This window comes from Malaclemys terrapin, chromosome 6, assembly GCF_027887155.1.
Source record: "Malaclemys terrapin pileata isolate rMalTer1 chromosome 6, rMalTer1.hap1, whole genome shotgun sequence".
Taxonomy (NCBI): Eukaryota; Metazoa; Chordata; order Testudines; family Emydidae; genus Malaclemys; species Malaclemys terrapin.
In genome coordinates this window covers 131878112-131905761 of record NC_071510.1, presented here as the reverse complement: position 1 = coordinate 131905761, position 27650 = coordinate 131878112, and the positions used below count along the sequence as shown (strand labels likewise).

The window sequence follows — 27650 nt, the reverse complement described above, 5'->3', positions numbered from 1 at the left end:
AAAGCCAGGAGGCTGGAGGATGACACCGTATTGAGACACTGGCTTTTCCAGCTGGTGGTCAGAAATCTGCTCTGGGTTCTGCTGTGTGAGCTGTGACTTCCTCAGCTCCAGGGCGGCTGGCCATGGCACCAAACTGTAAACCCTGCGTATGATGGAAACCACGTCAAGCCAACACTCCTAGTTCTAGCACTTCTGCTCAGCTCTGTCGGCTTGTCAGCAAACCGGGAAGAGGAACGGTCTGAACTCGATGACTGATCTGCCTCCTCTCTTGTGGTCAGTTAGGAAGGAGTGGTGGTAGTAGCTTTGCCTGTGTCTCGCCTGTGCCCTTCCCCCATTTCCAGGCCGTGTGAGGCCAACCAGACCCTCCCCCTGTTCCGTAAGAGCCCCTTGTGTTCTTCCTGTTCTCGCCCCGGCTCCTGGTGTCTTCGGATGATATCACTGTTCGCTGCTCATTTCCTTCCTTACCCTCATGTAGCCACTTCTGCTTCATTCCCAGCATTCTCTCTGCCCTGCACTTATTGTACAGCCCCCCCCCCCCCCGCCCCTCTCCTTTCCCGAGCTGGCAGGTTGCTCCGGAATCTCAGACGTTGGGTCAAGTGGATGTTTTCCCCTCACTGTAGAAGGGAAGCCAATGCTCCTCGCCTCCAAACCCTTCTTCAGCTACCAGCTAAGCTTCACTTAGGCCTTCACTTGCCCTCAGTGCTGGACGGATCTCTGGGAAGATGAGCTGTGCTGAGATCACTTGCCCAAGGTCTCTATAGTCCTCCCATGGCTCTCTCTATATTGTTAGAATCGGTGGATATTATTTGTATTTCTGTGGCACCCCGGAGCCCTAGCTGTGGACGGGAGCCCTGTTGTAGCAGGTTCCTGCCTCGAAGAACTTACGATCCAAGTGTAAGACGATAGATGGATAGACAGGGGAGTATGAAGAAGCACCGAGACCATAGTGGTCAGGCGATGGTCTCAGCACACCAGCAGCCTAACCATTGCCAGGTTGTTTGTAGGCATCCTAGCAAAGGAGAGTTTGAAGGAAGATAAAGAAGCAGCTTTGTGGATGTTTACAGAGAGCTCCTCCGAAGCATGAGGGACAGCAAAGGAGAAAGCACGAAGGTGCTTGTTGGAAAACTTAATAAGTGGAGGATGGATGCTGACATCATTGACCAATAAAAGAGGGGATATGACCAGGAGAGGAATTCTACTTAATTCCTTACCACCTTGGGTCATGTCTGAATTTCTCACCCCCATGCTAGACAATAGGCTGCCTGGGTCCTCTTGTCCTAGGTCCCCCAGTCTCCTACCCTTACTGCTATCCATGCTGCCTGGCAGTTCTACTTCCTGGACCCCTCCTTCTAGATTGTCTCTTACCCTCCAGCTGTTTTGCGTGGGCTGGGTCTCTCTCTTTTCCCACTTCGCTTGTGCTAAGAGCAGGGGAACTGCTGTAGGCTTCTGAGGGTTCCTGGGGAAGTGCCTTGCAGCCTGGGGCCTGACAGAGTTTGGGCATTGCTGCAGACCCGGTGTTTCTTAGAGGTATCCAGGGGCGAAGACTCCTTGCAAGTTTTTCTCCTTCCTAGCCTCCATTCACCTTGCCTGTCCTGTGATCTGCTTTCAATCAATAATTCCCTTGTTTCTTTCCGCTTCTTCAGCTGGTTTTGAGTCCCCAGAACGGAAATCAGCTGGGCTCACACGCCCTGCATTTCACAGGCTTCTGTCATCTCTGTCCTATGGCCTGCAGCTAGACCAGCTTGGGCTGTGGCCTTGGGAGGGCTCCAACACTAAGCTGGGTCACAATAGGCCAATACTCGGATGGGAGGCCTCCAAAGAAAACCCAGGTGCTGCAGGAAGGGGTGTTAGCAACTTGGTGGGCTGTGCTCCTGGGTAGTGACCTGACCTCCCAGGCCTGCTGTTAGGTGTGATGGAAACCCCAGCAATCACTGCACTTTATCCAAGAGCTGAGGCATTAACCCTGATATTCTGGCCAAATTCCAGCTGGGCTCATTGTATTCTTTCGGTGTAACATCTCCCTGTTGGAGAGGGGCTTCTCCTGGATGTGGGTGGCTGCACTTGGCTGGTGTCTGAAGCGATTCTCTTTACTGGTGTGGGGAGGCTTAAAGCAGCTTGAGCTCCCTGGAGGGAAGGCCCCTCGGCGGGCAGAGGATTGATCAAGTGTAGGCCCTTGTCTCGCTGCCAGGGGGCATGCTGCACGTCGCAGGTGTCGCTTGCTGTGACACGGCAGCGGGTTTGGTGCCAGGCAGAGCGCAGACTGGTGCTGGGGCACCAGGTGTGAGGCAGAGAACCCCTGCCAGCTGTTCAGGTGCTGGCGGCTTTAAACAAAGCCTCACTGGATGCCTCCAGTGTGTGACTTGCTCCTCAGGGGCCAGGCGTGTAGCGAGGAGTAGGCGAGGTTGGGGCACTTCTGCCGCCTAGTAGAAAGGCAAGGGATACGCCTGTGCTCTCCAGAGGGCTGGGAATGCACTAGGCTCCGTAGCCTGTGCTGCCTTGCCCAGGACCATCGCCCTGAGCTATTGAGATGAGCCATCTGAAATGACAGGACTGAGGGTGCCTGTGCAACAGAGGCATGGTCCAGCACTGAAGGCCAGTCTGGGGAGGAGGGATGGTAACATGAGCTGCTGATGTTCACTAGCTTTCACTTGTTGTGTGTCTGGCCGGGGAACCCCAGTGGTGGGTCTGCCTAGACTTTGAGTCCCTCGGGGCAGCTGTGTGGGCTCCTGCAGAAAGCAAGCCCCTGGCAGGCTATACTTGCAGCACTGGGAGACAGAGCACCTCAAGGAGATCATTAGGATGGTACTGGCAGGCTCCGTGGGGCTATTATTTGGCTGTTGCAGGGCTGGGTCTGACTGCTGATAGGAGGGGATTTTCCTTAGTTTTTGCGGGCTAATGCTCCCTTTTTCAGACCCTGCCCGTTCCAGTTGTTTGATTAGGAAGGTTGCTCCCCACGATGGGGCTCTGTATAATTCTGTCTGGGCACTGTGTTCCTGTGATTTGATTTAATGAGGGTAGTCCGCTGGGGCCTGAGTTAGTTCTGTGTCCTCGTCTGCACTTGCAGCTAAACCACATACAGCTGCACCCGTTGCTGACACCTGTTGTAGTGTAGACAAGAACTCATGTACACTGGTGTAACTCCATTAACTTCAGTGAAGTCACTCCTGACTCTCAGCAGTGCAAGGAAAGGAAAACGAAGTCCAATATGTAGAAAGTCCTTTCCTACCACCGAAATGCAGCCACCTCTTGTGCGAAACGTGGTAGCTGATGAACAGCTCACAGCAACTCTCCATGAGTGTAGGATGAGAAATGAAGGAGAATCCTGTATCCAACTGAAGTTGCAATGGGAATGTGGGGTGGTGACATGGAATGATGTTAGATGGAATTTTAGCCAGGACAGCAGGATTAATACCCCAGCATTTTACAGAAAATGCCGTGAGCTCTTCAGTGAGTCTGTGTGGTTGGGGCCCCTTTGTTCTTGCACTCCTCCGTTCTGCTTCAGGGCACGAGCCAACCACTGCCGGCCTGTGATTACCCCATGGGCAGGTTATTCCATATTTGTCCATTATGTGAGTCTCCTCTGTGCATATGCCTCCCCGGAGCCCCAGCACAGCAGGTGTTTGCGGTGCTGGAACCTCTTCCAAGCACTGACAGCTGGAGGTGCAGGTCTGTTCTTCCAGTCCACTCTGGCCCTTGGGCCAAGGGTAGAAACAGCCCCCCCCGCAACTGTCCCCAGTTCCTCTTTCTCCACCAGAGCTAAACCAAATGGTCTGGGAGCCTTTTCTCACTTGACCTTGGGGCATGGTTGACCACCCCTCCCCCCCCAATACTTGTGCGTAGCTCTGTGCAAGTGGTCTCTTGTCTGCCACTGAAGCTGTCCGTAGCGATTGCTAAGGTTTCCTGCACTGGGGTTCCTGTCAGGGAGCCTGCAGAGCCTTGTGCCTTGAGTTTGGTGCTCAGCAAACACCTGGGAAGGGTCCTTTGAGCTCTTGGGATCTTGCTGTCTTTTGCACTGCTCCCTGGAAGTCTCCTGCCCGGTGGTGTTCACCTCAGCTGGGGGAGGGCTTCCCAGTTGCAGCTCTGCTGGCCAGGTGGCTGTGGGCTGCCCTTCATCCAGGGAAAGCGGTGCTGAAACCTCGCCCTAAGTTCCTGAGTAAGGCAGTCTCAGGTTTCCATTTGAGCCAGTCGTCCTCTACTTGCATTTCTCTGAGGCTTCATAGTTACCCTGGGGAGGTCAGGCTCTGTGCTCTAGGTGTACACGTGCAGCCAGGTTAGTGTTATCAGGACAGAACTAAGCCTTTCAGGAAGTGTAACAGGCCTTTTATTGCCCCTGGCGAAAGCCCCAACCGTTAGGCTCTCGCTGCTCAGAACTCGTCTGAACGGATTAGGGAGTCCGTCCGATCACGTGTGGTACAAATTCACCAGAGTCCTCATGCCAAGATGTCCTGGGCTCCCTCCGCAGGGACACAGCAGTGTCCACACTGTGCCTGGATCTGAGATCTGCAGGCCTGCCCCATGGGGCTCAGGCCCCACTCTCTTGACCCCACAGCCAGAGCAGTGCTGGGCTTGGGAGGGCAGTGCTGGTGGCCGACTGAGCTTCTTGGCCTGCTTCCTTGGGAGGCCCCTGCTGGCTGACCTCCTGTGGTGGGGCTCGCGGGAGGCTGCTCACAAGGGAGGAAAGGGGCTGAATTGCCTCCTGTGCTCTGGATACGTTGCCGCTGCAGAGCCATGCTGATCTCACTTCCCCCCCCCCCCCCCCCCCACACACACACACACCCACTTCAGGTGCGCTTTGGAGGCAGAAGGGACCTGGGGGTTGCTGGTGGGAGTGGGGCTTATTTATATCCTTGACCTGGGGGGCAGGAAGGGTTTGAAGGACAGGCCTGCATGCCCAATTGTTAGTCAGAAAGTGGCCACGACTCCGAAAGGGGGACACGGGAGGGGCCCCGTGTTCGGGGAGGAGGAGCTAGGAGAGGTGGGTAACCCCTTTTTTTCTTGCATCTGCCATCTGCTAGGCAGGCCATGGTCAGAGACAGGCGGGTGGGCTCTGGCGGCTCCAATGGAACCATGCTCTAATGGGAGGATTCTGTGGGGAAGGGTCTGGGATTGGCTAAACTCTGCCCAGCGTGGGATGTGTGTAGGGTTGCCAGGTGTCCGGTTTTTGACTGGGACACCCAATCAAAAACTGAGCCTGGCTGCTCTGGTCAGCACTGGCGATCGGGCCGTTTAAAGTCCAGTCAGCAGTGCAGAGGGGCTAACGCAGGCTCCCTGCCTTCTGTGGCTCTGCGTAGCTCCTGGAAGCAGCGGCGTGTCCCCCATCCAGCTCCTAGGTGTGGGGGCAACCAGGGGGCTCTGCATGCTGCCCCTGCCCCAAGTGCCAGCTCCCATTGGGCGGGAACCACAGCCAATGGGAGCTGCAGGGGCGGCGCCTATGCACGGGGCAGAGCGCAGAGCCGCCTGGCCGTGCCTCCACATAGGAGCTGGAGTGGGGACATGCCACTGCTTCCGGGAACTGTTTGAGGTAAGCGCCGCCTGGAGTCTGAACCCCTGAGCCTACTGTGCCCCAACCCCCTGCCCAAGCCCTGATCCCCCTCCCATCCTCCAAACCCCTCAATCCCAGCCTGAAGCACCCTCCTGCACCCTCCTTTCTGGTCCCACCCCAGAACCCTCATTCCCAGCCCAGAGTCCACACTCCCTACCGCACCCCAATCCCCTGCTTCTGCCTGGAGCCCCCTCCCATACTCCGAACCCCTCAGCTTCACCCCCGCAGTCCGGAGCCCCTTCCTGCATCCCAATCCCTTGAGCCAGCCTGGTGAAAATGGGTGAGTGAGTGAGGGTGGGGAGAGCGAGCAACGGAGGGTTGGGGGGGATGGAGTGAGCTGGGGCAGGGCCTTGCAGAGGGGGTAGGGGCGGGGCAAAGGTGTTTGGTTTTGTGTGAATAGAAAGTTGGCAACCCTAGGTGTGTGATTCACTGCTGCGTGCTCATAGCAGTGAGGGGTGGAGGAGCCGGGACAGGGCTGGTCCCTATAGCATACCTGGGAGCATTTTGCCCAGTCTAGTTTGAATGGCCTGGTGCTGGCCCCGGGATCTCTCTGATGTCTCTGGCAGTGCACCATGGCACAATTCTGGAGCACAGCACGCTTCATATCCTTCCCAGAGGAGCAGGGATTACGCTCTCTGGCCATTGGTGCCCAGCGACAGAGGTGTCCAGTTCATGTTTGCACATGCTGGATGGCTCAGGTGGGGGCTGGAGGGAGAGGCGACCCCCCCCTCCCCCCGCCTAGACCTGCTGCCACACACCAGAAACAGTCACTGAATTTTAACTGTAGCTGTTCTACCCCCTGCATCATCCTGTCTTTGTCTCTCTGTTCCCAGCACCGCTGCTTGTTGGGCATTCGATGCTCTGCTCTGGGATCTGCGTGCCTTCTCCCGCCCGGTTCAGACAGTCTGGGATTCTGCACCTCCCTCTTCCCAACTCCCACCTTCCAAAAAGAAAAGAATGATTCTCCCTAGCGGAGTGCTCCAAGCCCCATGGCAGCTAAGGACCATGCACACTTCCTGAGCTGTCTGATATGGGACAGTTCAGAGTGGCCCATTGGCCTGCCATTGCAATGTGTGTGACTGACCAGCCCTCTCGATTTGGTGCTAGTACACTCCTGTCTGTTGTAGGTAGGGTGACCAGACAGCAAGTGTGAAAAATCGGGATGGGGGTTGGGAGTAATAGGAGCCTATATAAGACCCCAAAATCAGGTCTGTCCCTATAAAATCGGGACATCTGGTCACCCTAATCGTAGGGCTTTAGGCTGCTACGGGACATGAGCGTCTGGCTCAGTCTCTTCAGATCCTGTCGTCACACCGTCTTTCCTTGTACTCGGTCCCTCCAGCACAGATGTGAATACCTGCTGGCTGCCTTGGGCCTTTGCCCTGGGGAGGTCGGGGGAGAGGGGAGGTGTTGGTAAGAAATCCCCCCCCCCCCCCACACACACACACACTCTTCCCATCTGCATGCCGCTGACATGGGCACAGGCAGCCTGCACTCCGCTTTCCATTCGTGTTCCCTCCAGGTCCGCTCCACCCATGGTGGCAGTGCCGCTGTAGACAAGGCGCTAGTGTTTTGGTCACCCCGTTGTTGAACTCTGCTTGGGGCAGGTCTAGATAACACAGCGGTTAAAATGCGGGCGGCCACTGGTGCCTTGTCTGCGGGAGGGCTCCCGTGCAGGGGCCCGCAAGGGTGCTAGTACCAGGCAGGAAATAGAAAAGAAACGTCTCAGGGCAGAGGGGAGAGTCTCCCCTTGGTCGGTACGGGATGCATACAGACCCCAGCACACCAAGCTGGGAATATCCCCAGGGCTCCACTGTCTGTGGTCTGGGCAGTAATGGCCGTCAGCCATTTCAACCCAGGATTTACCAGGTTGGATCCAGTTCATTGGCGAGATCTGCTCTCTTGCTGCCACCCTGCATGACATACCCCTGTACCTGCCATCCAGGGGTGCTGAGAGCTATTGGACCAAACTGCAAACCCTGTCTGTGATGGAAACCACGTCAAGCCAGCGAGGCAGCAGCACCTCTAGTCCCACACCTAGACTGCCATCGCTGTGTGTGGGCAGACGGAGCATCACGGACCCTGGCCTTGGGAGTGTTTACACAGTTGGATCCTTGGGCAGGGGACCATTTGCTGGGGCTAATTTTAGGCCTCCGAGCCTTGACAGTGTCCCTCTACTTCCCACTTGAATACAAACCTGGGGCGCCTGGATCAGAGTTGTACACCAGGGGTCCTCTGGATCTTGGCCTGTAGCCGTTACAGAGAAACGTCATAGTCCTGGGATTTGGAGTAGAACTTTGATTTCTGACTCACACGTTTGTCCCTGGACCTGCTGTTTGGGCCAAAACTGACTCCGTATTAAAGTGTGGGATGCCCCATGGGTCTGCCTGCCACCCCCCTCTTTCCTGCTTTCTGATTGCCCCGTACGACAGCCCCCACTTGTAATGCTCACACCGTGGGAATCGGGAGGGACATAAACCCAAATTGTCCCACGCAGGATGTTAGGCCAGCCCTCTCCCAAAGGAGCTGGGGAGCGCAGCCCTGTGTGTTAGCACCCACTCGAGTGCAGCACCCCCCGTGCACGAGGAACGGCACTGTTCAGCGCAGGACTATTGTGTTCACAGGCAGAGCGTGCAGCCCTGGGGTGCTGAGACAGATGAGATTTAATACCCACAGCCCAGAGAGATGGGAACAAAGCTCTGACCTTTTCTGTGTCCCTGAATGGCCTCTTGGCATGTGGAGCTGACACCCTCCAGTCATGGGGCAGGCTGGAATCAGATTGACATCTGAGCTGAACTCATCTGGACACCCCAGCCCCCCAGTGTGGGTGTCAATCTGCTGATGGTCCAGGTTTCTTTCTGTTTGCCCAAGGTGTTCTGTCCTGCAGCCCTCCTTCCCCCCCCACCCCCCCTGCTGCTTTTCAGGGGCACTGGCTTTGAACCAGACTCTGGAGCTGGGCAGCCCCGAACTTCACAAACGTCTGCAGTCGGGCCCAGACCTTGATTCTGCAGCTCAGGCCCGTCCTTATTTTTAGCCCCTTTTAAAGCCTGGTTGATGGTGTTCCAAGGAAGTCACGTGACCTGCCTGAGGTCAGTGGCTCATCCTGGAGCAGGACCCAGGTTTCCCAAGCCTCAGCTGTAACCATGAAGCCTTTGTAATGGGGTCAAGAGTTTGTGACTCATGTGAGCAGGTGGGAGGGGCAGTGGGAGCGAGGCTGTCTAATGAATTGTTAAGCTTGTTTGTCAATGATGTCCATAGCAACATTAGCGAGTGCTACGCAGTATGTTCTTTGCCCTCCCCTAGCCTCTCCCATCTGTATGATAGTTCTGTGGGTAGGAGTCTCTTTACCCACCACTGATATGCAGCTACCTCTGGGGTGGAAGGTAGCAGCTGTGTAACAGCACACAGCAGTGTTTAGGACAGGAAGTGAAGGAAGGTCTTGTATCCAGTTCAAGCCCCAGTGGGATTGAGGGCAGCAGAACAGAATCACCTACCTAACGCCCTCTCTCGTATGGAAAATGCCCCAGGCCAGTAATGACAGCTAGGGTCAGGACCTCCGTTTTCCATCACATCTGCTATTGGGACGGGGCAGAATTTGCTGAACGGGGTTTTGTGACTTTAAACTGGCCCATTTGAGCTGTTAGCATAGCACAGCACAGGCAATCTGGTTCTGGTGCCTCGGGGGGGCCTGGCTGGGACCCATATTTCACTGCATGTAGCCGGCGATGGGGGTGTTCCTGACACGGCGAAGGTTAAAATTGCCCTTCAAAGCGGTGCCTGAGAGAGGCTGGAACCAGCTAGCGGGTCCTATGCCTGTGGGGCGCAGGGGCTGTTGAGGCCTGCCGGACTCCCCATCTGATGCGCGTGAAGTGCTGTGTGTCCTGCTGTTTGTGCCATCTAGTGGCCAGGCTGCCTGGGTGGAGGGGAAGCACCCGCTGGAGGCTGTCCAGGGCACTGACCTTGCCGGGATGCTGGTGATGTGACCGAGGAGGTGTGGGGATGTCCCATGGGTGGGAATGGGATGTGGCTGCGGAGCCCCAAGTGGGGCGGTGTGGAGCCAGCACCACATGGGGGGCTGTGTGGAGGGGACGAGGCAGCTTGCAGGAGCTGAGACAAAGGAGTGAGGCAGAACAGCACTGAGGCGTGCTGAGGGGTGGGAATGGGGGGAGAATTGCTATGGCAACGCATTGCTGACAGCCAGATCCGTGGGGGTAGCTGCTGGGCCTGCAGTCTGAGCTGCTCACAGGAGAGAGGAGCAGGCAAGGTGGGATTGCGGTCTGGGGCCCATCACGTGCTGACCCCTTGCTAACGCTTCCCCCCACCAAGGCTCTACACCTCCATGTGCCCCCTCAGAGCACAGCTGGCAGGCTTCGTGTAGTGAGTGCTTGGGCTGGCGGGTGGGCACCTGCAGCGGGACGCCCCGCAGGGCCAGAGGGAGAGCTTCGTGTGGGCATCTGTGTCTTGTCTCACGCTCTGACCTCCACGGGGCAGGGCACCACCTCGATGATTGATTGGTGACTTGTCTGCCCACCCTGCTCTCATTGAAGCCTTGAGCTGCAGGGCCGGCCCATTCAGAAGGGAGCCAGTCTCCTAACGCTTGCTTCACTGCAACTAGAGAATAGATTGTACCCCCTCGCTCGTACACAGGGCCACTGAACCCTCTGGCCAGGCCAGTCCCTTCAGCGCTGCCTAGAGCTCCCTGGAAATGCCTTGATCCCCGGGGTGTGGCCCGAAGGTGTGCCCTGCTGGAAGTGCCTGTATTGTAATGGGAGGTTGGCACTTTAAAGAACTGTGCCACTCAGGCTGCTAGTGCACTAGTAACCAGCGGAGAAGGGGTGAAATTAGAGTGACCAGACAACAAGTGTGAAAAATCGGGACGAGGGTGGGGGGTAATAGGAGCCTATAGAAGAAAAAGCCCCAAAATCAGAACTGTCCCTATAAAATCAGGACATCCGGGCACCCTAGGTGAAATATTTCTGAACCTACCCTTCGAGACCAGTCCTCGCCAGGTGCATCCTGGGCCCCATGAGTGAGTGAAGGAGACAAGATAGGCCTGTCTACACCACAGGTAGAACCGGATCAGGCAGCCCACTTCCAACGTGGCTGTGATTTTACAGGAGCTGGGACCTTCGCCATCATCTGCACTCTGTGCGAAGCATTGGCTGTGAGCCCCTGGCAGGGGACGAGATAGGAGCTAATAGAGCACCCCCACCTCTGTGGATTGATCAGGGTGGAACTGTAAACCTCTGTCTTTTACACGACACATTTCAAAGGTTAGTGCTAGGTATTGGTGTAAAAGGATCCTTTGAACTAGACCCTTCCCCCTCTCCTTCTGTAGCCAGGCCAGACTGATACCGGAAGGAGCCAGCCCTGCTCACAAAGGAACCAGCGATCTCCAGGAGCTGCAGATTGCTGGGACTATTATGGGATGGAGCACTCATTGTTGTAACACCCGCAGGCAGAGTTCAGTTCGCACTGGGGCGATTGAGGCAGAGTAGGAGTAGAAAGCAGACCATGTTGCTCTACCTGGACCATGTGCTGCTGTCTTGCCGCTCCATGGATGGCCCAGTCATTCACATATGCCTGGTCCTGTGCATGAGCTGTGTCCCCTCCTCTCAGCTGTGAATCTGGGGTAAAGAGCCAGGGGAAGGTTCCTAAAAGCCTGCTCTGTCCGCAGCCTGGCGTGTCCTACCCAGTTCACTCCGATTTGGGCTGGCTTCGGCTGCCAGGCTGCTGCACCGCTCCAGCTGGCTTAGAAACCTGAATCCGGTTTAAAATGGATTCGCCTCTTGGGTGAAACGGTGATATTCCCCAGGGTACAACCTGGACTGTTGAACAGCTGTGTCCCTTCAATTCTCCAACCTGGGGTGCCTTTTACACTGCTTCGCTCTGAGAGCAACCACGCCTGGCTCTCTCTCACAGTCTCCAGCATGTAAGTTACTCCCAGCTGTATTCTGTGAGTGCTATAGCCAGCCACCCATGAATTATACTGCAGAGCAACACCAGCAAACTCCCACTCCCCGATTTGTCCCCAGAAATGTGTGTCTTGTACTGGCCCGCTCTCTCCTGCTGGACAATGAAAGCTCATAGAAAGTCCATCATTTTATTAATAGAAAATGATGTGTGGAAATCCTGTTCTCCTGAATGGAGGTTCCCAAACTCTTCAGTCCAAACGCACTGGTTTAGATAAAATAAAATAAGTGTGTTAACTACTGAAAGGAAAAGATTTTAAGTGATTACAAGTAATGAGGCATAAAAATCAGAATTGGTTAAAAAAAAAAAAAAGTGAAATGCAACTAATATCTAACTTGACAAGCTAAATGAGTTTAAAGTAGGGCTATCGATTAATTGCAGTTAACTCACGCGATTAACTCAAAAATTAATCATGATTAAAAAAAAATATTCCAATTAATTGCAGTTTTAATCGCACTGTGAAACAATAGAATACCAATTGAAATGTATTAAATATTTTGGATGTTTTTCTACATTTCCAAATACATTGATTTCAATTACAACACAGAATGCACAGTGCTCACTTTATATTATTTTATTACAAATATTTGCACTGTAAAAATGATAAAAGAAATAGTATTTTACAATTCATCTCATACAAGTACTGTTGTGCAAACTCTTTATCATGAAAGTGCAACTTACAAATGTAGATTTATTTTTTTTTGGTTACAAAACTGCACTCAAAAACAAAACAATGTAAAACTTTAGAGCCTACAAGTCCACTCAGTCCTACTTCTTGTTCGGCCAATTGCTCAGACAAACAAGTTTGTTTATGCTTACAGGAGATAATGCTGCCTGCTTCTTATTTACGTCCCCTAAAAGCGAGAACAGGCGTTCGCATGGCACTTTTGTAGCCGGCATTGCAAGTGTTTACCTGCCAGATATGCTAAGCATTCGTATGCCCCTTCATGCTTTGGCCACCATTCCAGAGGACTTGCTTCCCTGCTGATGATGCTTGTTTAAAAAAAAATGTGTTAATTAAATTTGTAACTGAACTCCTTGGGGGAGAATTGTATGTCTCCTGCTCTGTGTTTTACCCGCATTCTGCCATATATTTCATGTTATAGCAGTCTCGGATGATGACCCAGCAAATGTTGTTCGTTTTAAGAACACTTTCATTGCAGATTTGACAAAACCAAAGAAGGGAGCAATGTGAGACTTCTAAAGATAGCTACAGCACTCGACCCAAGATTTAAGAATCTGAAGTGCCTTCCAAAATCTGATCGGGACCGGGTGTGGAGCATGCTTTCAGAAGTCTTAAAAGAGTAACACTCTGAAGCGGAAACTACAGAACCTGAACCACCAAAAAGAAAATCAACCTTCTGCTGGTGGCATCTGACTCCGATGATGAAAATGAACACGTGTTAGTCCGCACTGCTTTGGATCGTTATCAGGCAGAACCCGTCATCAGCATGGACGCATGTCCCCTGGAATGGTGGTTGAAGCATGAAGGGACACATGAATCTTTAGTGCATCTGGCACATAACTATCTTGCAACGCCGGCTGCAACAGTGCCATGCAAATGCCTGTTCCCACTTTCAGGTGACATTGTAAACAAGAAGCGGGCAGCATTGTCTCCTGTAAATGTAAACAAACTTGTTTGTCTGAGCGATTGGCTGAAGAAGAAGTAGGACTGAGTGGACTTTTAGACTAAAGTTTTACGTTATTTTATTTTTGAGTGCAGTTATTTTTTGTACATAATTCTACATTTGTAAGTTGAATTTTCATGATCGAGATTGCACAACAGTACTGGTATTAGGTGAATTGAAAATTACTATTTTATTTTTACAGTGCAAATATTTATAATAATAAATATAAAGTGAGCACTGTACACTCTGTGTTTGTGTTGCAATGGAAATCAATATACTTGAAAATGTGGAAAACTTCCAAAACTATTTATATAAATAGCATTCTATTGTTGTTTAATAGTGCGATTGATCGTGATTCATATTTTAAATTGCTTGACAGCCCTAATTTAAAGCAAAAGGTCTCTCACTGCATGCTTTAACAGTCTTGCTGGCTGGAATCCTTTCAGCCAGTACTCCTCACCCAGTCTAGTGTTCTCCTCTTCCTTCAGGTGGTGTTGCTGGCAAGAGCAGAGAAAAGGGAGGGGTAACTTGTGGCATTTGTTCCCCTTCTTACACTTTTCCTCTTCTTTGAGAATCCTCTCAAGCTGGGGTTCAGCAGACAAAAAGGTTGTGGGGAAGGGAACTTCCAGCTGTTTCTTGGCAGGATGTAAACTTCTTGCTCACACTCTTTTCCCTGCCAAGAATGGCCACTGAACCGGGTGGTGATTAATTTGATTTAGCTGACGCCCAGCTGGGGCATCAGTTTGCCTTTTGTCTCTGAGGAACCAATTTGTGGCTGCTTTTCTAAATTTGCATCATGTCTCAGCAATGTCATAGAGTGGAATCTTATAACTTTACATACGTTGCCACATACTTTACTAGGACAATGATCAGCAAATTGAGTTTTCAAATGATCCCTCATAAGGCTTACTTTGTACAAAATTTAACATAGCTTTGTACAAGGGGTGACATAGGAGCACAGACTGTCACAGAAATGTCCCCAGTGTAGGCCAGACCCTGAGCCTGAGTGAAGGGAACTTGGAGATCGGGACATGATGTATAAGTGAGAACAGGTGATTTGGGGCAGAGCGCCCCATACCCGGGCCTAACATTTTAGAGGGAGGTTCCTTTAGTTTTGCTGTTCTGCCTTGGTGTGATGGAACAGCCAGACAAAGGGGAACTGCCCAGTTGCCCAACATCAGCAGACATCCCTCTCCGCATCCTGCCCCCCGAGTCCCGGAAGGTTGAGACATGCAAGCCACCTGGCCGTGGTGGTTGTGTCAGACTGACCGCTCAGGCACATGTTCTCAGTGTGTTGTACCACACCTCATACAATGGGTCCCCTATGGGGCTGGCCTCTCGGGGTATGTCTGCATTGGAACAGGTTGGAATTGGCCCAGGTCAGCTGACTCAGGCTGGTGGGGCTCGAGCTGCCAAGCTACGAAACGAGTGGTCTCAGGCTGGAGCCTGGGTTTTGAGACCCCGTGAAGTGGGAGAGTCCCAGAGCCTGGGCCCGAGTCCAAATGTCTATGCTGTAATTGTATAGCCCCACAGCCCAACCCTGCAAGCACCCCATCAGCACCTGGGGCAGCCACTGGTCTCTTATTACAGTGTAGATGTACGCTCTGTGCTTCTGTACCATAATGTTGAGAGGCGGCATGGTCCAATGTATAGGGCTCTTGCCTTGGACTGGGGAGAGATGGATTCTGCTCCTGACTCTGCCGCTGCCCTGCTGCCTGACCTTGGGCAAGCTGCTTCCCTGCTCTAGGACTCTGTTTCCTCTCCCACCCTCGGTGTCTTGTCTGCTGGTACTGTAGCTCTTTGGACTGTTCCTTACTATGTCTTCATAGAGTGCCTGACAAAATGAGGCCCCGCTCTTGGCTGGGGAGGGCAGTAATAGTCATTTGGGGTGGAGTGAGACCCACAATGCTGGAGTACACATCTAGGGAGAGGCGGCCAACCCAGATTCCCTTCTGGCTGAGGATGTGAACAGAGCTGCTGTGCTGGAGTTTTGAAGCGTGGTGTGAATTATGCGCTGCACTTTGCTTTAGCCCCCTAATAGCCCTGTTCTGGAATATACACCTGATGGAGGCCTCATGGCCCTGTCTCGCCCCACCCCAGAAAAGAGCAGAGGAGAGGTCCTCCAAGCAGCCTAGAGTGGCTGCAGGGGAACAGCCAATTGGTCCTCCAGGCAGCCTAGAGTGGCTGCAGGGGAACAGCCAATGGGGTAGAAGGGCCATATAAAAGGAAGCAGTAGAGGCAGAGCAGTCAGTTGCTGCCTGGAGCTGGAAGAGGGGATCCTGGGTTCCTGGCTGGCTGAGCAGCAGGGCCAGGGACAGCTCGGTGCAGGCAAGACTGAGCCCAGGGAAGGCTGCTGAAGACCAGGGGTAGCGAAGAAGGAGCTCCTGGCTGGCTGCAAGGCCAAGCAAGGACTGAGCCTAGAGCCTCGCCAGACCAATTAAGGGTACCGTGATGGGCCCTGTTGGCCTGGTTACAGACTAAGCCCAGGGAGGCTGCCGGAAGGACATACCAATGGAGGGTAGTACGATGGGCCCTGCTGGATTGTTACAGAAGGCAGCGTTTCCTGAGAGGAAGCCTTGGTGGGCAGTAAAGACTGTATACCCCGGAAGGGGGTTTGCTTCTTGTTCCACCTGCAGACAGCGTGCCTCGGCCAGAGGGCTGAGGCACTGAAGACCAGCTGGAAGAACCATTGGCTGGGGTGGGGGGCTTGCCGAGAGGCAGGTGCTGCCCTGTTGTAAGAACTGAAAGAAAAGCAGGCTCACACCTGACCAAAAGGGGGCGCCTACGAGAGGCAGGTGCCGCCTTGTTCAAACCTGAGTGATTGCAGGCACGTATCAGCCAGAGCGGGGGTGCTTGCGAAGGTGGGTGCCGACGCCGTTACAACATCCCTGTCAGTAAATCAGACACAGAAGACCAAGTTATCCTGTGTCATCTTGGAAAACTGGCTGATGTCCTTCCCCAAGAACAAAAACGGAGCTGCTCCTCGGACTGCTGCTCCTTCTGTAACAATACGGCAGAGCGAGGCTGGGAACTCAGCAGAGATGAGGCAGGTCCTGGAGCTTATGGCAGGAAACTTTTTCCCTCCCTTTGGTGGGTGCTTCCACCTGCACGTTGGTGACTCCTGCATTCCACGCTGAACTCAGGGGAATTGTGGAAAATCACTGAGTCGAAAGGTGCCCTGCTGAGACTGCAGTCTCTGGCTATAGCCTGGAGAATGCACGGACAGCGAGAGTGCAAGTTCTCCTGTAGCCCTGTCCTTCACCACTGTTCCCCAGTCCAGACCTGGAGAGAGCGCCTCTACTGGGATTTTTCTCATTGTCAGTCAAGGACTGGTGTAGCTCCATGGCTGATCCCACCGGTGGAAGAGTTAGTGTAACTCTGGTGGCATGGTGATGCACCCTGTCTACACTAGTGCTTCCATTGGTAACACTGGTGTAGGCCCATAGTGCGGGGGGGGGGGAAATCCTAGTGTATACGCTGCCTGGGCAGAGACAGGAGTTCAGTCTCCATGGCATGTTCAAACCTGGCCCTCTAGGCTGAAACTGACAACAGCTGTGGTTGGTTACTGTGACCTGGTCCTGTCCTGTAGGAACTGGACCGAGACCCACAACTCATTTTAGAGAGGCCCCCACGAGCACATTGTTCTCAGGCATTTCTTTCAGTGCTAGTCTACCTGTCTTAGCCAGAGGGTGTCGCTCTCTGGGGACTAAAGGTATCACCCCCAACATATGCTTCCTCTCTACTGGCCATGCTGAAACCTTCATAGAAAGCTCATGAAGATGGTGAGAGAAGATCAGCTTACGCAGAGTTGATTGGGCTGTCAGACACTTTTGGGGGGTACTTGATGTGTCTGGGGTGAATCGCTACCACCTGCTCACAGTGAGAGAGAGCCCTGCATGTGCCCACCGGGGGAAACCCTCCCCAGCTCCCGCCTGTTGGCAACACGAGGGCTCTGCAAGCCCCACTGTTTCTCAGTGCAGGCTACCACTTCTCTTACACACTTTGTTACACGTAAGTACCCAGTCCTTTATCTTCTGGCCATGCGCAGCGTACGCTGATCCGCTGCCTCTGTGAAAGCCGTGCACTCCAGGTCACTGGTTTCACCTCCCTTCAACCCTATCCTTAGGACAAAGCACGTGGACGTGTCTATAGTGGAACTTTACTGAACAGAGCTTGAGACAGAGATTCAAATAAAAACAAGTGTAAGGTTTTGGAACTATTGGTGGACAATAACCGAGCCCCTCTTTCCCAGGCACCCTGCCACACTGGGCGGAGATAGGACTGGCTGGATGACCTGACTGGAGGGTCGGCTCCAACCCAAACAAAGGAAAAAACCTGACCCCAAGGCTTGTAGGAGGTCTGGGGGAATAATGGAGATAGGGTGACTAAAGGCCTAACCCAGGGGTGGGCAAACTATGGCCCACGGGCATATAGCTCTTAGGGCACTGAGAGCCGGGGCCATTTAATGTTTTGTTTGTTGGGGGGAGAGATTTTAGATTTGGAATGGGGGGTTATTTTGTTTGTTTAAAACAGTGGTTCTCAAACTTTTGTACTGGTGACCCCTTTCACATAGCAAGCCCCTGAGTGTGCCCCCCCCTTGTAAATTAAAAACACTTTTTTTTGTATATTGAACACCATTATAAATGCTGGAAGAGATGCGGGTTTGGGGTGGAGGCTGACAGCTCGTGACCCCCCATGTAATAACTTCGCAACCCCCTAAGAGTCCCGACCCCCAATTTGAGAACCCCTGGCTTAAAAAAAAATGAAATACCCAACCAACCCTATGTATCTCCTCTGTGACACTCCAGGCCTGGATTCTAATATGAATTTATTTATTAAAGAAATTATAGCTGCTGTAATTGTGTGTCTGTATTATGCTGGTAGATGAAATCAATCAAAGCCGTGATGCTTCCAAGGCAGAGGATACTGCTAACATGGATGTCTTGCAATGCAGGCTGGGTGTAAGGAGGGGAGCTTACTGCAGGTGTCTGCCCTGTTGTTTTGTGGGGAAGCTTCTCATTCTTAAAGCCTTATGTTCACTAGCACTCCCACTGTTGTTACTGCTGGTGCAGCTGCACCGGTGACAGCGAGGGTGGAAATTCCGCCCCCAGAATCCTAGTGAAGACAAGGCCATATAAGTGGCCTGGAGGAGAAGTCAATTTCTAGCCACAAAAAATACTCTGAGAAGGGCTGTTTGGGAGTGTGTGTGTGTGTGTGTGTGTTAAAGGTACCCAAAATAAATCCTTAGCTTTTTTTTTTTTTTTTAAACAAGGATTTACACAAGCTTAAGTGAATCACTTGCAATGGGCCCGTTTGTAATTGGATATGTCTCAGATGCATGTTAAGAGGGAAATGAAAAGATTGTGGATTGAGTCACAAGGGACACATGAGCTTAATCCAATATGGCACATACTGGGAAATCCGACTGGGTATTGGCACAACATCCCGCATGCTAACAACAGGGTTTTCCACCTCAACGCCATCCTCCGGAGGGTTCTGGAAGGGTATGTTTACACTGCACGGAAAGACTCGCGCTATGCTGTGGCTAGCCCGGGTCAGCTGACGCGGGTTTGTGGGGTTGGGCTGTGGAGCTATAACATTGTAGTGTAGACGTTTGGGCTGGACTCTGAAGGATCACAGTACCTAGTCTTCAGCCTGAGTCAACTGACAGGCTTTAAGATTCAGTGCCATGGGCTCTTTAATCGCAGTATAGCCATACTCAGAGGGTCTGTCATGGAAAGGGAGGCTGTGGGCAGATAGAAACGTAGGCAGCCACCAGGTTTGATGCTGGAGAGAGATACCAACAATGGGCAGCAGCTGTCGGAGACACACGCCTTTCTGTTGTATGAGCTTTACTTAACCAGCGCTGGTCTTAAGTGGCCACGCTTAATGGACTCAGCCTAGTTACAGTCATAGTGTTATGGCAAAAAGGGTAGAGATGTAATGAAGCTAACAATTCTTGTAAGAGAAAGAGCTGAGCTGGGAGCTCGCTGTAGCTGTGCACCCTGTCGAGAGCTCTGATGGGTAGGGAATTCAGGAGTAAAGAGAGAATGCAGGCAGAAATCCAGCAAGAGAGTGGGAGTGATGCAGTTTATTGCACCCAGTGCCGCGTGTATGATTACCTGCCCTATGGGTGGGTGGCGTATGTGTGCATTCGGTGCAAGGAGCTCCTGGCCCTCAGAGACCGTGTACGGGCTTTGGAGACCAGAGTGGCTGAACTGGAGGAGTTAAGGGAGACAGAGAGGGACAGAGATGAGTCTTTCCAGGACACAGCAGAATGGTCCCACCCCTGGTCTGACAGCCTCTGTGCTGTTGAGGAGGATGAAAGTTTCACGGAAGAACATCCAACTGGAGCGGTGGGAAACTATCCCCAGGAGGTGATGTGGCATCCTTTCATACTGAGGATACCTCTCTGGGGGAGGGAACTCCAGTTATTAGGAAGTGACAGGTAATAGTTATGGGCAATTCTATCATTAGAAACATAGATAGCTGGGTTTGCAATGACCGGGAGAACCACATGGTGACTTGCCTGCCTGTTGCGAAGGTTACAGATCTCTTGAGACATCTAGATAAACTTATGTGCAGTTCTGGGGAGGAGCCAGTGGTTGTGGTACAGGTAGGTACCAATGACTTAGGGAAGGATAAGAGAGCCGTTCTGGAGGCCAAATTTAGGCTGCTAGGTAAGAGATTTTAAGTCCAGGTCCTCCATGGCTGCATTCTCTGAAATGCTTCTAGTCCTATGTGCAGGGCGAGTTAGACAGGTAGAACTGCAGGGTCTCAATGCGTGGATGAGACGATGGTGTAGGGAGGAGGGGCTTAGATTTATTAGGAACTGGGGAAACTTTTGGGAAAGGGGGAGCCTATCCAGGAAGGATGAGCTCCACCTAAACCAAAATGGAACCAGATTGCTGGCACTTAACATTAAAAAGATCGTTGAGCCGTTTTTAAACTAAGGGCTGGGGGAAGCCGCCAGGTGCGAAGGAGCACGTGGTTCGGACAGAGGCATCCCTTAGGGAAGGATCTATTAATGGAGATTCTCTATGTCCTAGTAAGGAGGAGAGGATGGAAGATGATAAAATACAGGTAGGATCTGATGAGAAACAGTCAAATAAGAGTCCCATTCAATTCCATCATGTAATGGCACACAGCTAAAAAGTGACAAGTTTTTAAAGTGCTTATATACCAATGCTAGAAGTCTAAATAATAAAATGTGTGAACTAGCGTGCCTTGTATTAAATGAGGATATTGATATAATAGGCATCACAGAAACTTGGTGGAATGAGGATAATTAATGGGACACAGTAATACCAGGGTACAAAATATATCGGAAGGACAGAACAGGTCATGCTGTGCGGGGAGTGACACTATATGTGAAAGAAAGCTTAGAATCAAATGAAGTAAAAATCTTAAATGAACCAAACTGTACCATAAAATCTCTATGGATAGTAATTCCATGCTCTAGTAATAAGAATATAGCAGTAGGGATATACACCTCTACCCCGATATAACACTGTCCTCGGGAGTCAAAAAGTCTTACCGTGTTATAGGTGAAACCGCGTTATATCGAACTTTCTTTGATCTGCCAGAGCGCACAGCCCCGCCCCCCTGGAGCGCTGCTTTACTGCATTATATCTGAATTCGTGTTATATTGGGTCGCGTTATATCGGGGTAGAGGTGTATTACTGACCACCTAACCAGGATGGTGATAGTGACTGTGAAATGCTCAGGGAGATTAGAGAGGCTATTAAAATAAAAACCTCAATAATAATAATGGAGGAGTTCAGCTATCCCCATATTGACCGGGTACATGTCACCTCAGCACGGGCTGCAGAGATAAAGTTGAAATGACTGTTCTTGGAGCAGCTAGTCCTGGAACCCACCAGAGAAGAGGCAATTCTTGATTTAGTCCTAAGTGGAGCACAGCATCTAGTCCAAGAGGTGACTAGAGCTGGACCGCTTGGTAATAGTGACCCGACCATAATCTTATTAAATTTAACATCCCTGTGGTGGGGAAAACACCACAGCAGCCCAACCCGGTAGCATTTAATTTCAGAAAGGGGAACTACACAAAGTGAGGTAGGTAGTTAAACAGAAATTAAAAGGTACAGCGCCAAAAGTGAAATCCCTGCAAGCTGCATGGAAACTTTTAAAAGACACCATAATAGAGGCTCAACTTAAATGTATATCCCAAATTAAAAAACATAGTAAGAGAACCAAAAAAATGCCACCGTGGCTAAATAACAAAATAAAAGAAGCAGTGAGAGGCAAAAAGGCATCCTTTAAAAAGTGGAAGTTAAATCCTAGTAAGGAAAATAGAAAGGAGCAAAAACCCTGGCAAATGAAGTGTACAAATATAATTAGGAAGGCCAAAAATAATTTGAAGAACAGCTAGCCAAAGACTCAAAAAGTAATAGCAAAAAAATGTTTAAGTATATCAGAAGCAGGAAGCCTGCTAAACAGCCTGTGGGGCCACTGGACGATCGAGATGCCAAAGGAGCGCTCAAGGACGATATGGCCATTGCAGAGAAACTAAATGAGTTCTTTGCATCAGTCTTTATGGCTAAGGATATGACGGAGATTCCCAAACCAGAGGCCAAATCTGAAGGAACTGTCCCAGATTGAGGTGTCATTAGAGGAGATTTTGGAACAAATTGATAAACTAAACAGTAAGAAGTCACCAGGACCAGATGGTATCACCCAAGAGTTCTGAAGGAACTCAAATGTGAAATTGCAGAACTACTAACGGTAGTCTGTAACCTACCATTTAAATAAGCTTCTGTACCAAATGACGAGGATAGCTAACATGACGCCAATTTTTAAAAAGGGCTCCAGAGGTGATCCCGGCAATTACAGGCCGGTAAGCCTGACTTCCGTACCGGGCAAACTGGTTGAAACTATGGTAAAGAACAAAATTGTCAGACACAGAGATGAACGTAATTTGCCGTGGAAGAGTCAACATGGTTTTTGTAAAGGGAAATCGTGTCTCACCAATCTACTAGAATTCCTTGAGGGGGTCAACAAGCATGTGGACAAGGAGGATCCAGCAGATATAGTGTATTTAGATTTTCAGAAAGTCTTTGACAAGGTCACTCACCAAAGGCTCTTAAGCAAAGTAAGCTGTCATGGGATGAGAGGAAGGTCCTCTCATGAGTCAGTAACTGGTTAAAAGATAGGAAACAAAGGGTAGGAATAAATGGTCAGTTTTCAGAATGGAGAGAGGTAAATAGTGGTGTCCCCCAGGGGTCTGTACTGGGCCCAGTCCTGTTCAACATATTCATCAATGATCTGGAGAAAGGGATAAACTGTGAGGTGACAAAATTTGCAGATGATACAAAACTACTCAAAATAGTTAAGTCCCAGACAGATTGCAAAGAGCTACAAAAGGATCTCTCAAAACTGGGTGACTGGGCAACAAAATGGCAAATGAAATTCCATGTTGATAAATGCAAAGTAATGAACATTGGAAAATATAATCCCAGCTATACATATAAAATGATGGGGTCTAAATTAGCTGTTACCACTCAAAAAAGAGAGCTTGGAGTCATTGTGGATAGTTCTCTGAAAACATCCAATGTGCAGCGGCAGTCAAAAAAGCAAAGAATGTTGGGCATCATTAAGAAAGGGATAGATAATAAGACAGAAAATATCATATTGCCTCTGTATAAAGCCATGGTATGCCCATATCTTGAATACTGCATGCAAATGTGCTCTTCCCATCTCAAATAAGATATATTGGAATTTGGAAAAGGTTCAGAAAAGGGCAACAAAAATGATTAGGGATATGGAATGGCTTCCGTATGAGAAATTATTAATAAGACTGGGACTTTTCTGCTTGGAAAAGAGAGATGATTGGGGGATATGATTGAGGTCTATAAAATCATGACTGGTGTGGAGAAAGTAAATAAGGAAGTGTTATTTACTCCTTCTCATAAAACAAGAACTAGGGGTCACCAAATGAAATTAATAGGCAGCAGGTTTAAAACAAACAAAAGGAAGTATTTCTTCACACAACACACAGTCAACCTGTGGAACTCTTTGCCAGAGGATGTTGTGAAGGCCAAGACTATAACAGGGTTCAAAAAGAACTAGATAAGTTCAAGGAGGCTAGGTCCATGAGTGACTATTAGCCAGGATGGCTAGGGATGATGTCCCTAGCCTCTGTTTGCCAGAAGCTGGGAATGGGCGACACGGGATGGGTCACTTGATGATTAGCTGTTCTGTTCATTCTCTCTGGGGCACCTGGCATTGGCACCTGGCATCAGAAGACAGGATACTGGGCTAGATGGACCTTTGGTCTGACCCAGTATGGCCGTTCTTATGAATTTCCTACCCTGTTGAAACCAGTAGGTTTAAAGAAGGCTGGCCTGTGCGCATGAGTGAGTGCTTTGTTCAGCTAGAAAATGTGAGACCAGGCAGCTCCAGCTAGATGTTGGTTCTGACTAGATACTGGGCCTCATGCCAAAGGGGTGGGAGTTTTAGGTGATTCATAGCGCTTGCATGAGAGGCCAGGCACCAAAGGGCTTTCCAATGGGTTTGGGAGATGTTAAGCACAGACCCAAGGTGTCAGGGACTGCAATGGTCAGTTGGAAGGCATGCCACAGGTCAAGCCAGAGTCAGAGTGGGGAGCCACGCCATGGGTTGAGCCAGAGTCAGTAACTGGAGTTAGAGCAAGGAAGCAGGACCCCGAACAAGGAGTGGGAACTGGGCAAGGAGGCAGGAACTTGGTCTCGGGTCTGGTCAGGTCCAGTGATTACTTGCTCAGAAAAGGGGTAGGATAAGAACAGGAAGCTTTATATTGATGGTGTCCAATCAGCAGATGTAGCATCAGGGGGTGGGGAAGTTCCCTCATCTGGCACTGAGGGTAAGGCTCTTGTTTGGTAACTCCATAGGCGTGGATTTGAGACCCGTGGTGTCTGGTGGGCTGAGGATACTTTCCTTGGTGGTGGTTTTGATTTGGAGTTGAAGTCCTAGCAATGGAACTCAAGCTGTATCTAAGGCTTGGTCTACACTAAACCCCCAAATCGAACTAAGGTACGCAACTTCAGCTACGTGAATAACGTAGCTGAAGTCGACGTACCTTAGTTCGAACTTACCGCCGTCCAGACCCGGCAGGCAGGCTCCCCCGTCGACTCCGCGTACTCCTCGCGGCGAGCAGGATTACCGGAGTCGACGGGGAGCACTTCTGAGTTCGATTTATCGCGTCCAGACTAGACGCGATAAATCGAACCCAGAAGTTCGATTGCCTGCCGCCGAACCAACGCGGTAAGTATAGACAAGCCCTAAGAAGTGCGAACTTTGCTGCTGTTTTTGCAATAAAAATCCTTATTCCCATGTGTAAATCCTTGTGAACAAAATAAATGAGGACTGTACTGCCAGGGGTGCGTGTGTGCGCTCACACTCAGCGAGGAACGAACCCACCGGGGATCCCAAATCCCCCATCAGGCACTAAAGGTAGGGGCAATATTCTACTAAACTCGCACTGTGCTTGCTTAGTTATGCCACACCTGGCAGAGAGACCCTTGGTGTAAGAACCTGAATGGAACCGAATAGATGGAGCTAAATTTAGGGCTACATTCAGCCCAGGAGTAGCAGGTGCAGATCCCTTGGATGTGAGTAAGAATGGGTTCTGCTTACTCCAGTGCAGAGAATCTACACTTGACTGCAAGGAAAGTGGAAATAGGAGCTGGATCATGGTCTAGGCAGGTAGCTAGTGAGGGAAATGTGGGTCTTGTCTTCTTCCCCTCACCTCCCAGGTGCTTAGAGGTTCCAGATGGGGGAGCACGAATGGAGCAGGGCATGGTGCATCTGTCGCTGGAAAATAAGAAAATGGCCTGCCAGCCTTGTTGTGGCATGTCTACAAACATCTGTGTGTGCTGCTGGCTCTGGCCTGCAAGACATGGGTCAGGTTCCACCAACTATGGAGAACCCCCAGTTTGCTTCACCGAGGGCCACGGCCAGATACTAACCACTTCTAGTCACTATCAACTTGTAGCCATATTTGTACCAGTGACCTTGTGGTGAGAGGCTCTGTGTCCCATTACTTGGCCCCTGTGGTGATGGGCTGTTCAAGGAACAAGGCTTCTCCAGCTCCTTGTTCTTTCAGATCCCATCTCCCCACTGTTGTAAGGTCCTAGTGCTCTGCTCAGCAGTGCTCCGGTACACCCCCTTCCCTAGGATATTCTTCCATGTCATGATCTGTTCTGATCTCCTTCAGGGGTTGAGTGGGAGCCACGAAACCCTGGCCCCAGAAAGCCGTGTGCGAACTGCTGCTCCATCCTCTCTCCCTTTGAGCCTGCTTTGTCTCGCAGCTCAGGTGCACACCCACCAGCTCTTGTTCATTGTGCGTCCTCCTAAGATCCATTGCGCCAGCTATGACAGAGGCCTGGTCTAGACTTAACATTTAGGTTGCTATAGCTACAGCGCTCAGGGGTATGACCCCCCAGCACTCCAAGTGTGCCGGCCTAACCCTGATGTAGACACAGCTAGGCTGCCGGACGAATGCCGCCGTCGACCTAGCGATGTTGATCAAGGACGCGGTCCTACGGCGACGGTAAACCCCCTGCCATCATTGTAGGCTGGGCCTGCTCTACGGGCTTCTGCCACCATCGCTATATGTAGTGTAGACATGGCCAGAGCCTGCAAAGAGCATTCGGAGGCTTTGCCTGTCGGTTGTTTAGACAGTCCTGCTCCTTGGTCACTGGGGAATAGGAGCGTCTGGCAGGTGACATGGGCATCCAGGTATTAGCACGTTTCAACCTGTCCTTCCTTTGGTGTGAGATTACCCGTGTAAGGAGCAGGTGCTCCTCCTGCTCCCCTCCAGCCTAGAGCCTGGGGCCAGGCCTGCGTGGCTGTAGAGGGGGGGGGAGGTCCCTGCTGCAGCCTGTGACAGGTTCGAGCCTGTGTCTCCCCCGTGCTGCAGGACCACTGGGTGAGCGAAACTTCCCCCAGTGTCCCAAGGGCCGCTGCCCCGGCCTGCTGCCCCCTCCCCAGGGCTGGGTGCTGAGCCCCCTGCACCTCTCCCGGGAAGGGGGGGTTGGCAGGGTGCTGTACTGCAGGCAGGGAGCTGGTTCCCTGGGGCAGCCCCTGTTCACGGGGCAGCGCCGCCCAAGTGCAACCGCTTCCCCCGGGGGAGGGCAGGCGGGGCGAGGGGCCCGAGTCCGCACCGGGCGCGAGTCCCGCCGCCGCGTGCCTCAGTTTCCCCCGCCCTCCCAGCGCTCCCCCGCCCGGCCGGGGGCGGGGTGTTGCTATGGGGATGGCGGCGGCCTGGCCAGCGCGGAGGCGAGCGAGCCGGGCCCGGCGGCTGCCAGGTGAGGCGGGGCGGGCCGGGGCCGGGCCGGGCCGGGGCGATCAGCTGGCAGGAAATGGCCCGGGAGCCGGCCGGCAGCCCGGGGCCGGCGTGTCACCGCGGGCGGGGGGCTCGCCTAGGCCCGATGGCTGCGAGCTCCGGGTAAGTGGGGCCGGGCTCGGCTCGGCTCGGCCCGGGCCGCTTTGTGTCGTTCACCCCGAGCCGGGCCCGCGGCTGCCGCCCGCCACCTCCCCTCGCCCGGCCCGGAGCCCCCTGCACCCCCCATTGCTGATAGGGCAGCGCTCCGTCCTGCTGGGGACCCCCCTGCGCCCCCATTGCTGATAGGGCAGCGCTCCGTCCTGCTGGGGACCCCCCTGCGCCCCCATTGCTGATAGGGCAGCGCTCCGTCCTGCTGGGGACCCCCTGCACCCCCCATTGCTGATAGGGCAGCGCTCCGTCCTGCTGGGGACCCCCCTGCACCCCCCATTGCTGATAGGGCAGCGCTCCGTCCTGCTGGGGACCCCCTGCACCCCCCATTGCTGATAGGGCAGCGCTCCGTCCTGCTGGGGACCCCCCTGCACCCCCCATTGCTGATAGGGCAGCGCTCCGTCCTGCTGGGGACCCCCCTGCGCCCCCATTGCTGATAGGGCAGCGCTCCGTCCTGCTGGGGACCCCCCTGCACCCCCCATTGCTGATAGGGCAGTGCCCTGTCCTGCTGGGGACCCCCCTGCACCCCCATTGCTGATAGGGCAGCGCTCCGTCCTGCTGGGGACCCCCCTGCGCCCCCATTGCTGATAGGGCAGCGCTCCGTCCTGCTGGGGACCCCCCTGCACCCCCCATTGCTGATAGGGCAGCGCTCCGTCCTGCTGGGGACCCCTCTGCACCCCCCATTGCTGATAGGGCAGCGCTCCGTCCTGCTGGGGACCCCCCTGCACCCCCCATTGCTGATAGGGCAGTGCCCTGTCCTGCTGGGGACCCCCCTGCACCCCTATTGCTGATAGGGCAGTGCCCTGTCCTGCTGGGGACCCCCCTGCACCCCTATTGCTGATAGGGCAGTGCCCTGTCCTGCTGGGGACCCCCCTGAGCTCCCATTGGTGATAGGGCAGCGCTCTGTACAGCCGGGGACCCCCCTGTACCCCCCCATGGGTGATAGGGCAGTGCTCTGTACAGCCAGGGACCCCCCTGCACCCCCCATTGTTGATAGGGCAGTGCTCTGTACAGC

At 52.5% G+C, this 27650-nt stretch overlaps 1 protein-coding gene across 4 annotated transcripts in view; it reads left to right on the top strand.

Moving 5' to 3' along the window:
- Positions 1-27650, top strand: part of ATOSB (atos homolog B) — a 79752-nt gene that overhangs the window by 5646 nt on the left and 46456 nt on the right. Inside the window, exon 1 of one of the 4 annotated variants that reach the window (XM_054032184.1) lies at positions 26381-26450. The exons of 2 other annotated variants lie outside the window; for them this stretch is intronic. The gene's annotated coding sequence lies outside the window, so the exon portion shown is untranslated. Of the gene's footprint in view, positions 1-26380; positions 26451-26514; positions 26591-27650 lie in introns of those variants that run through there. One more of the 4 variants, XM_054032185.1, reaches the window with a different exon arrangement.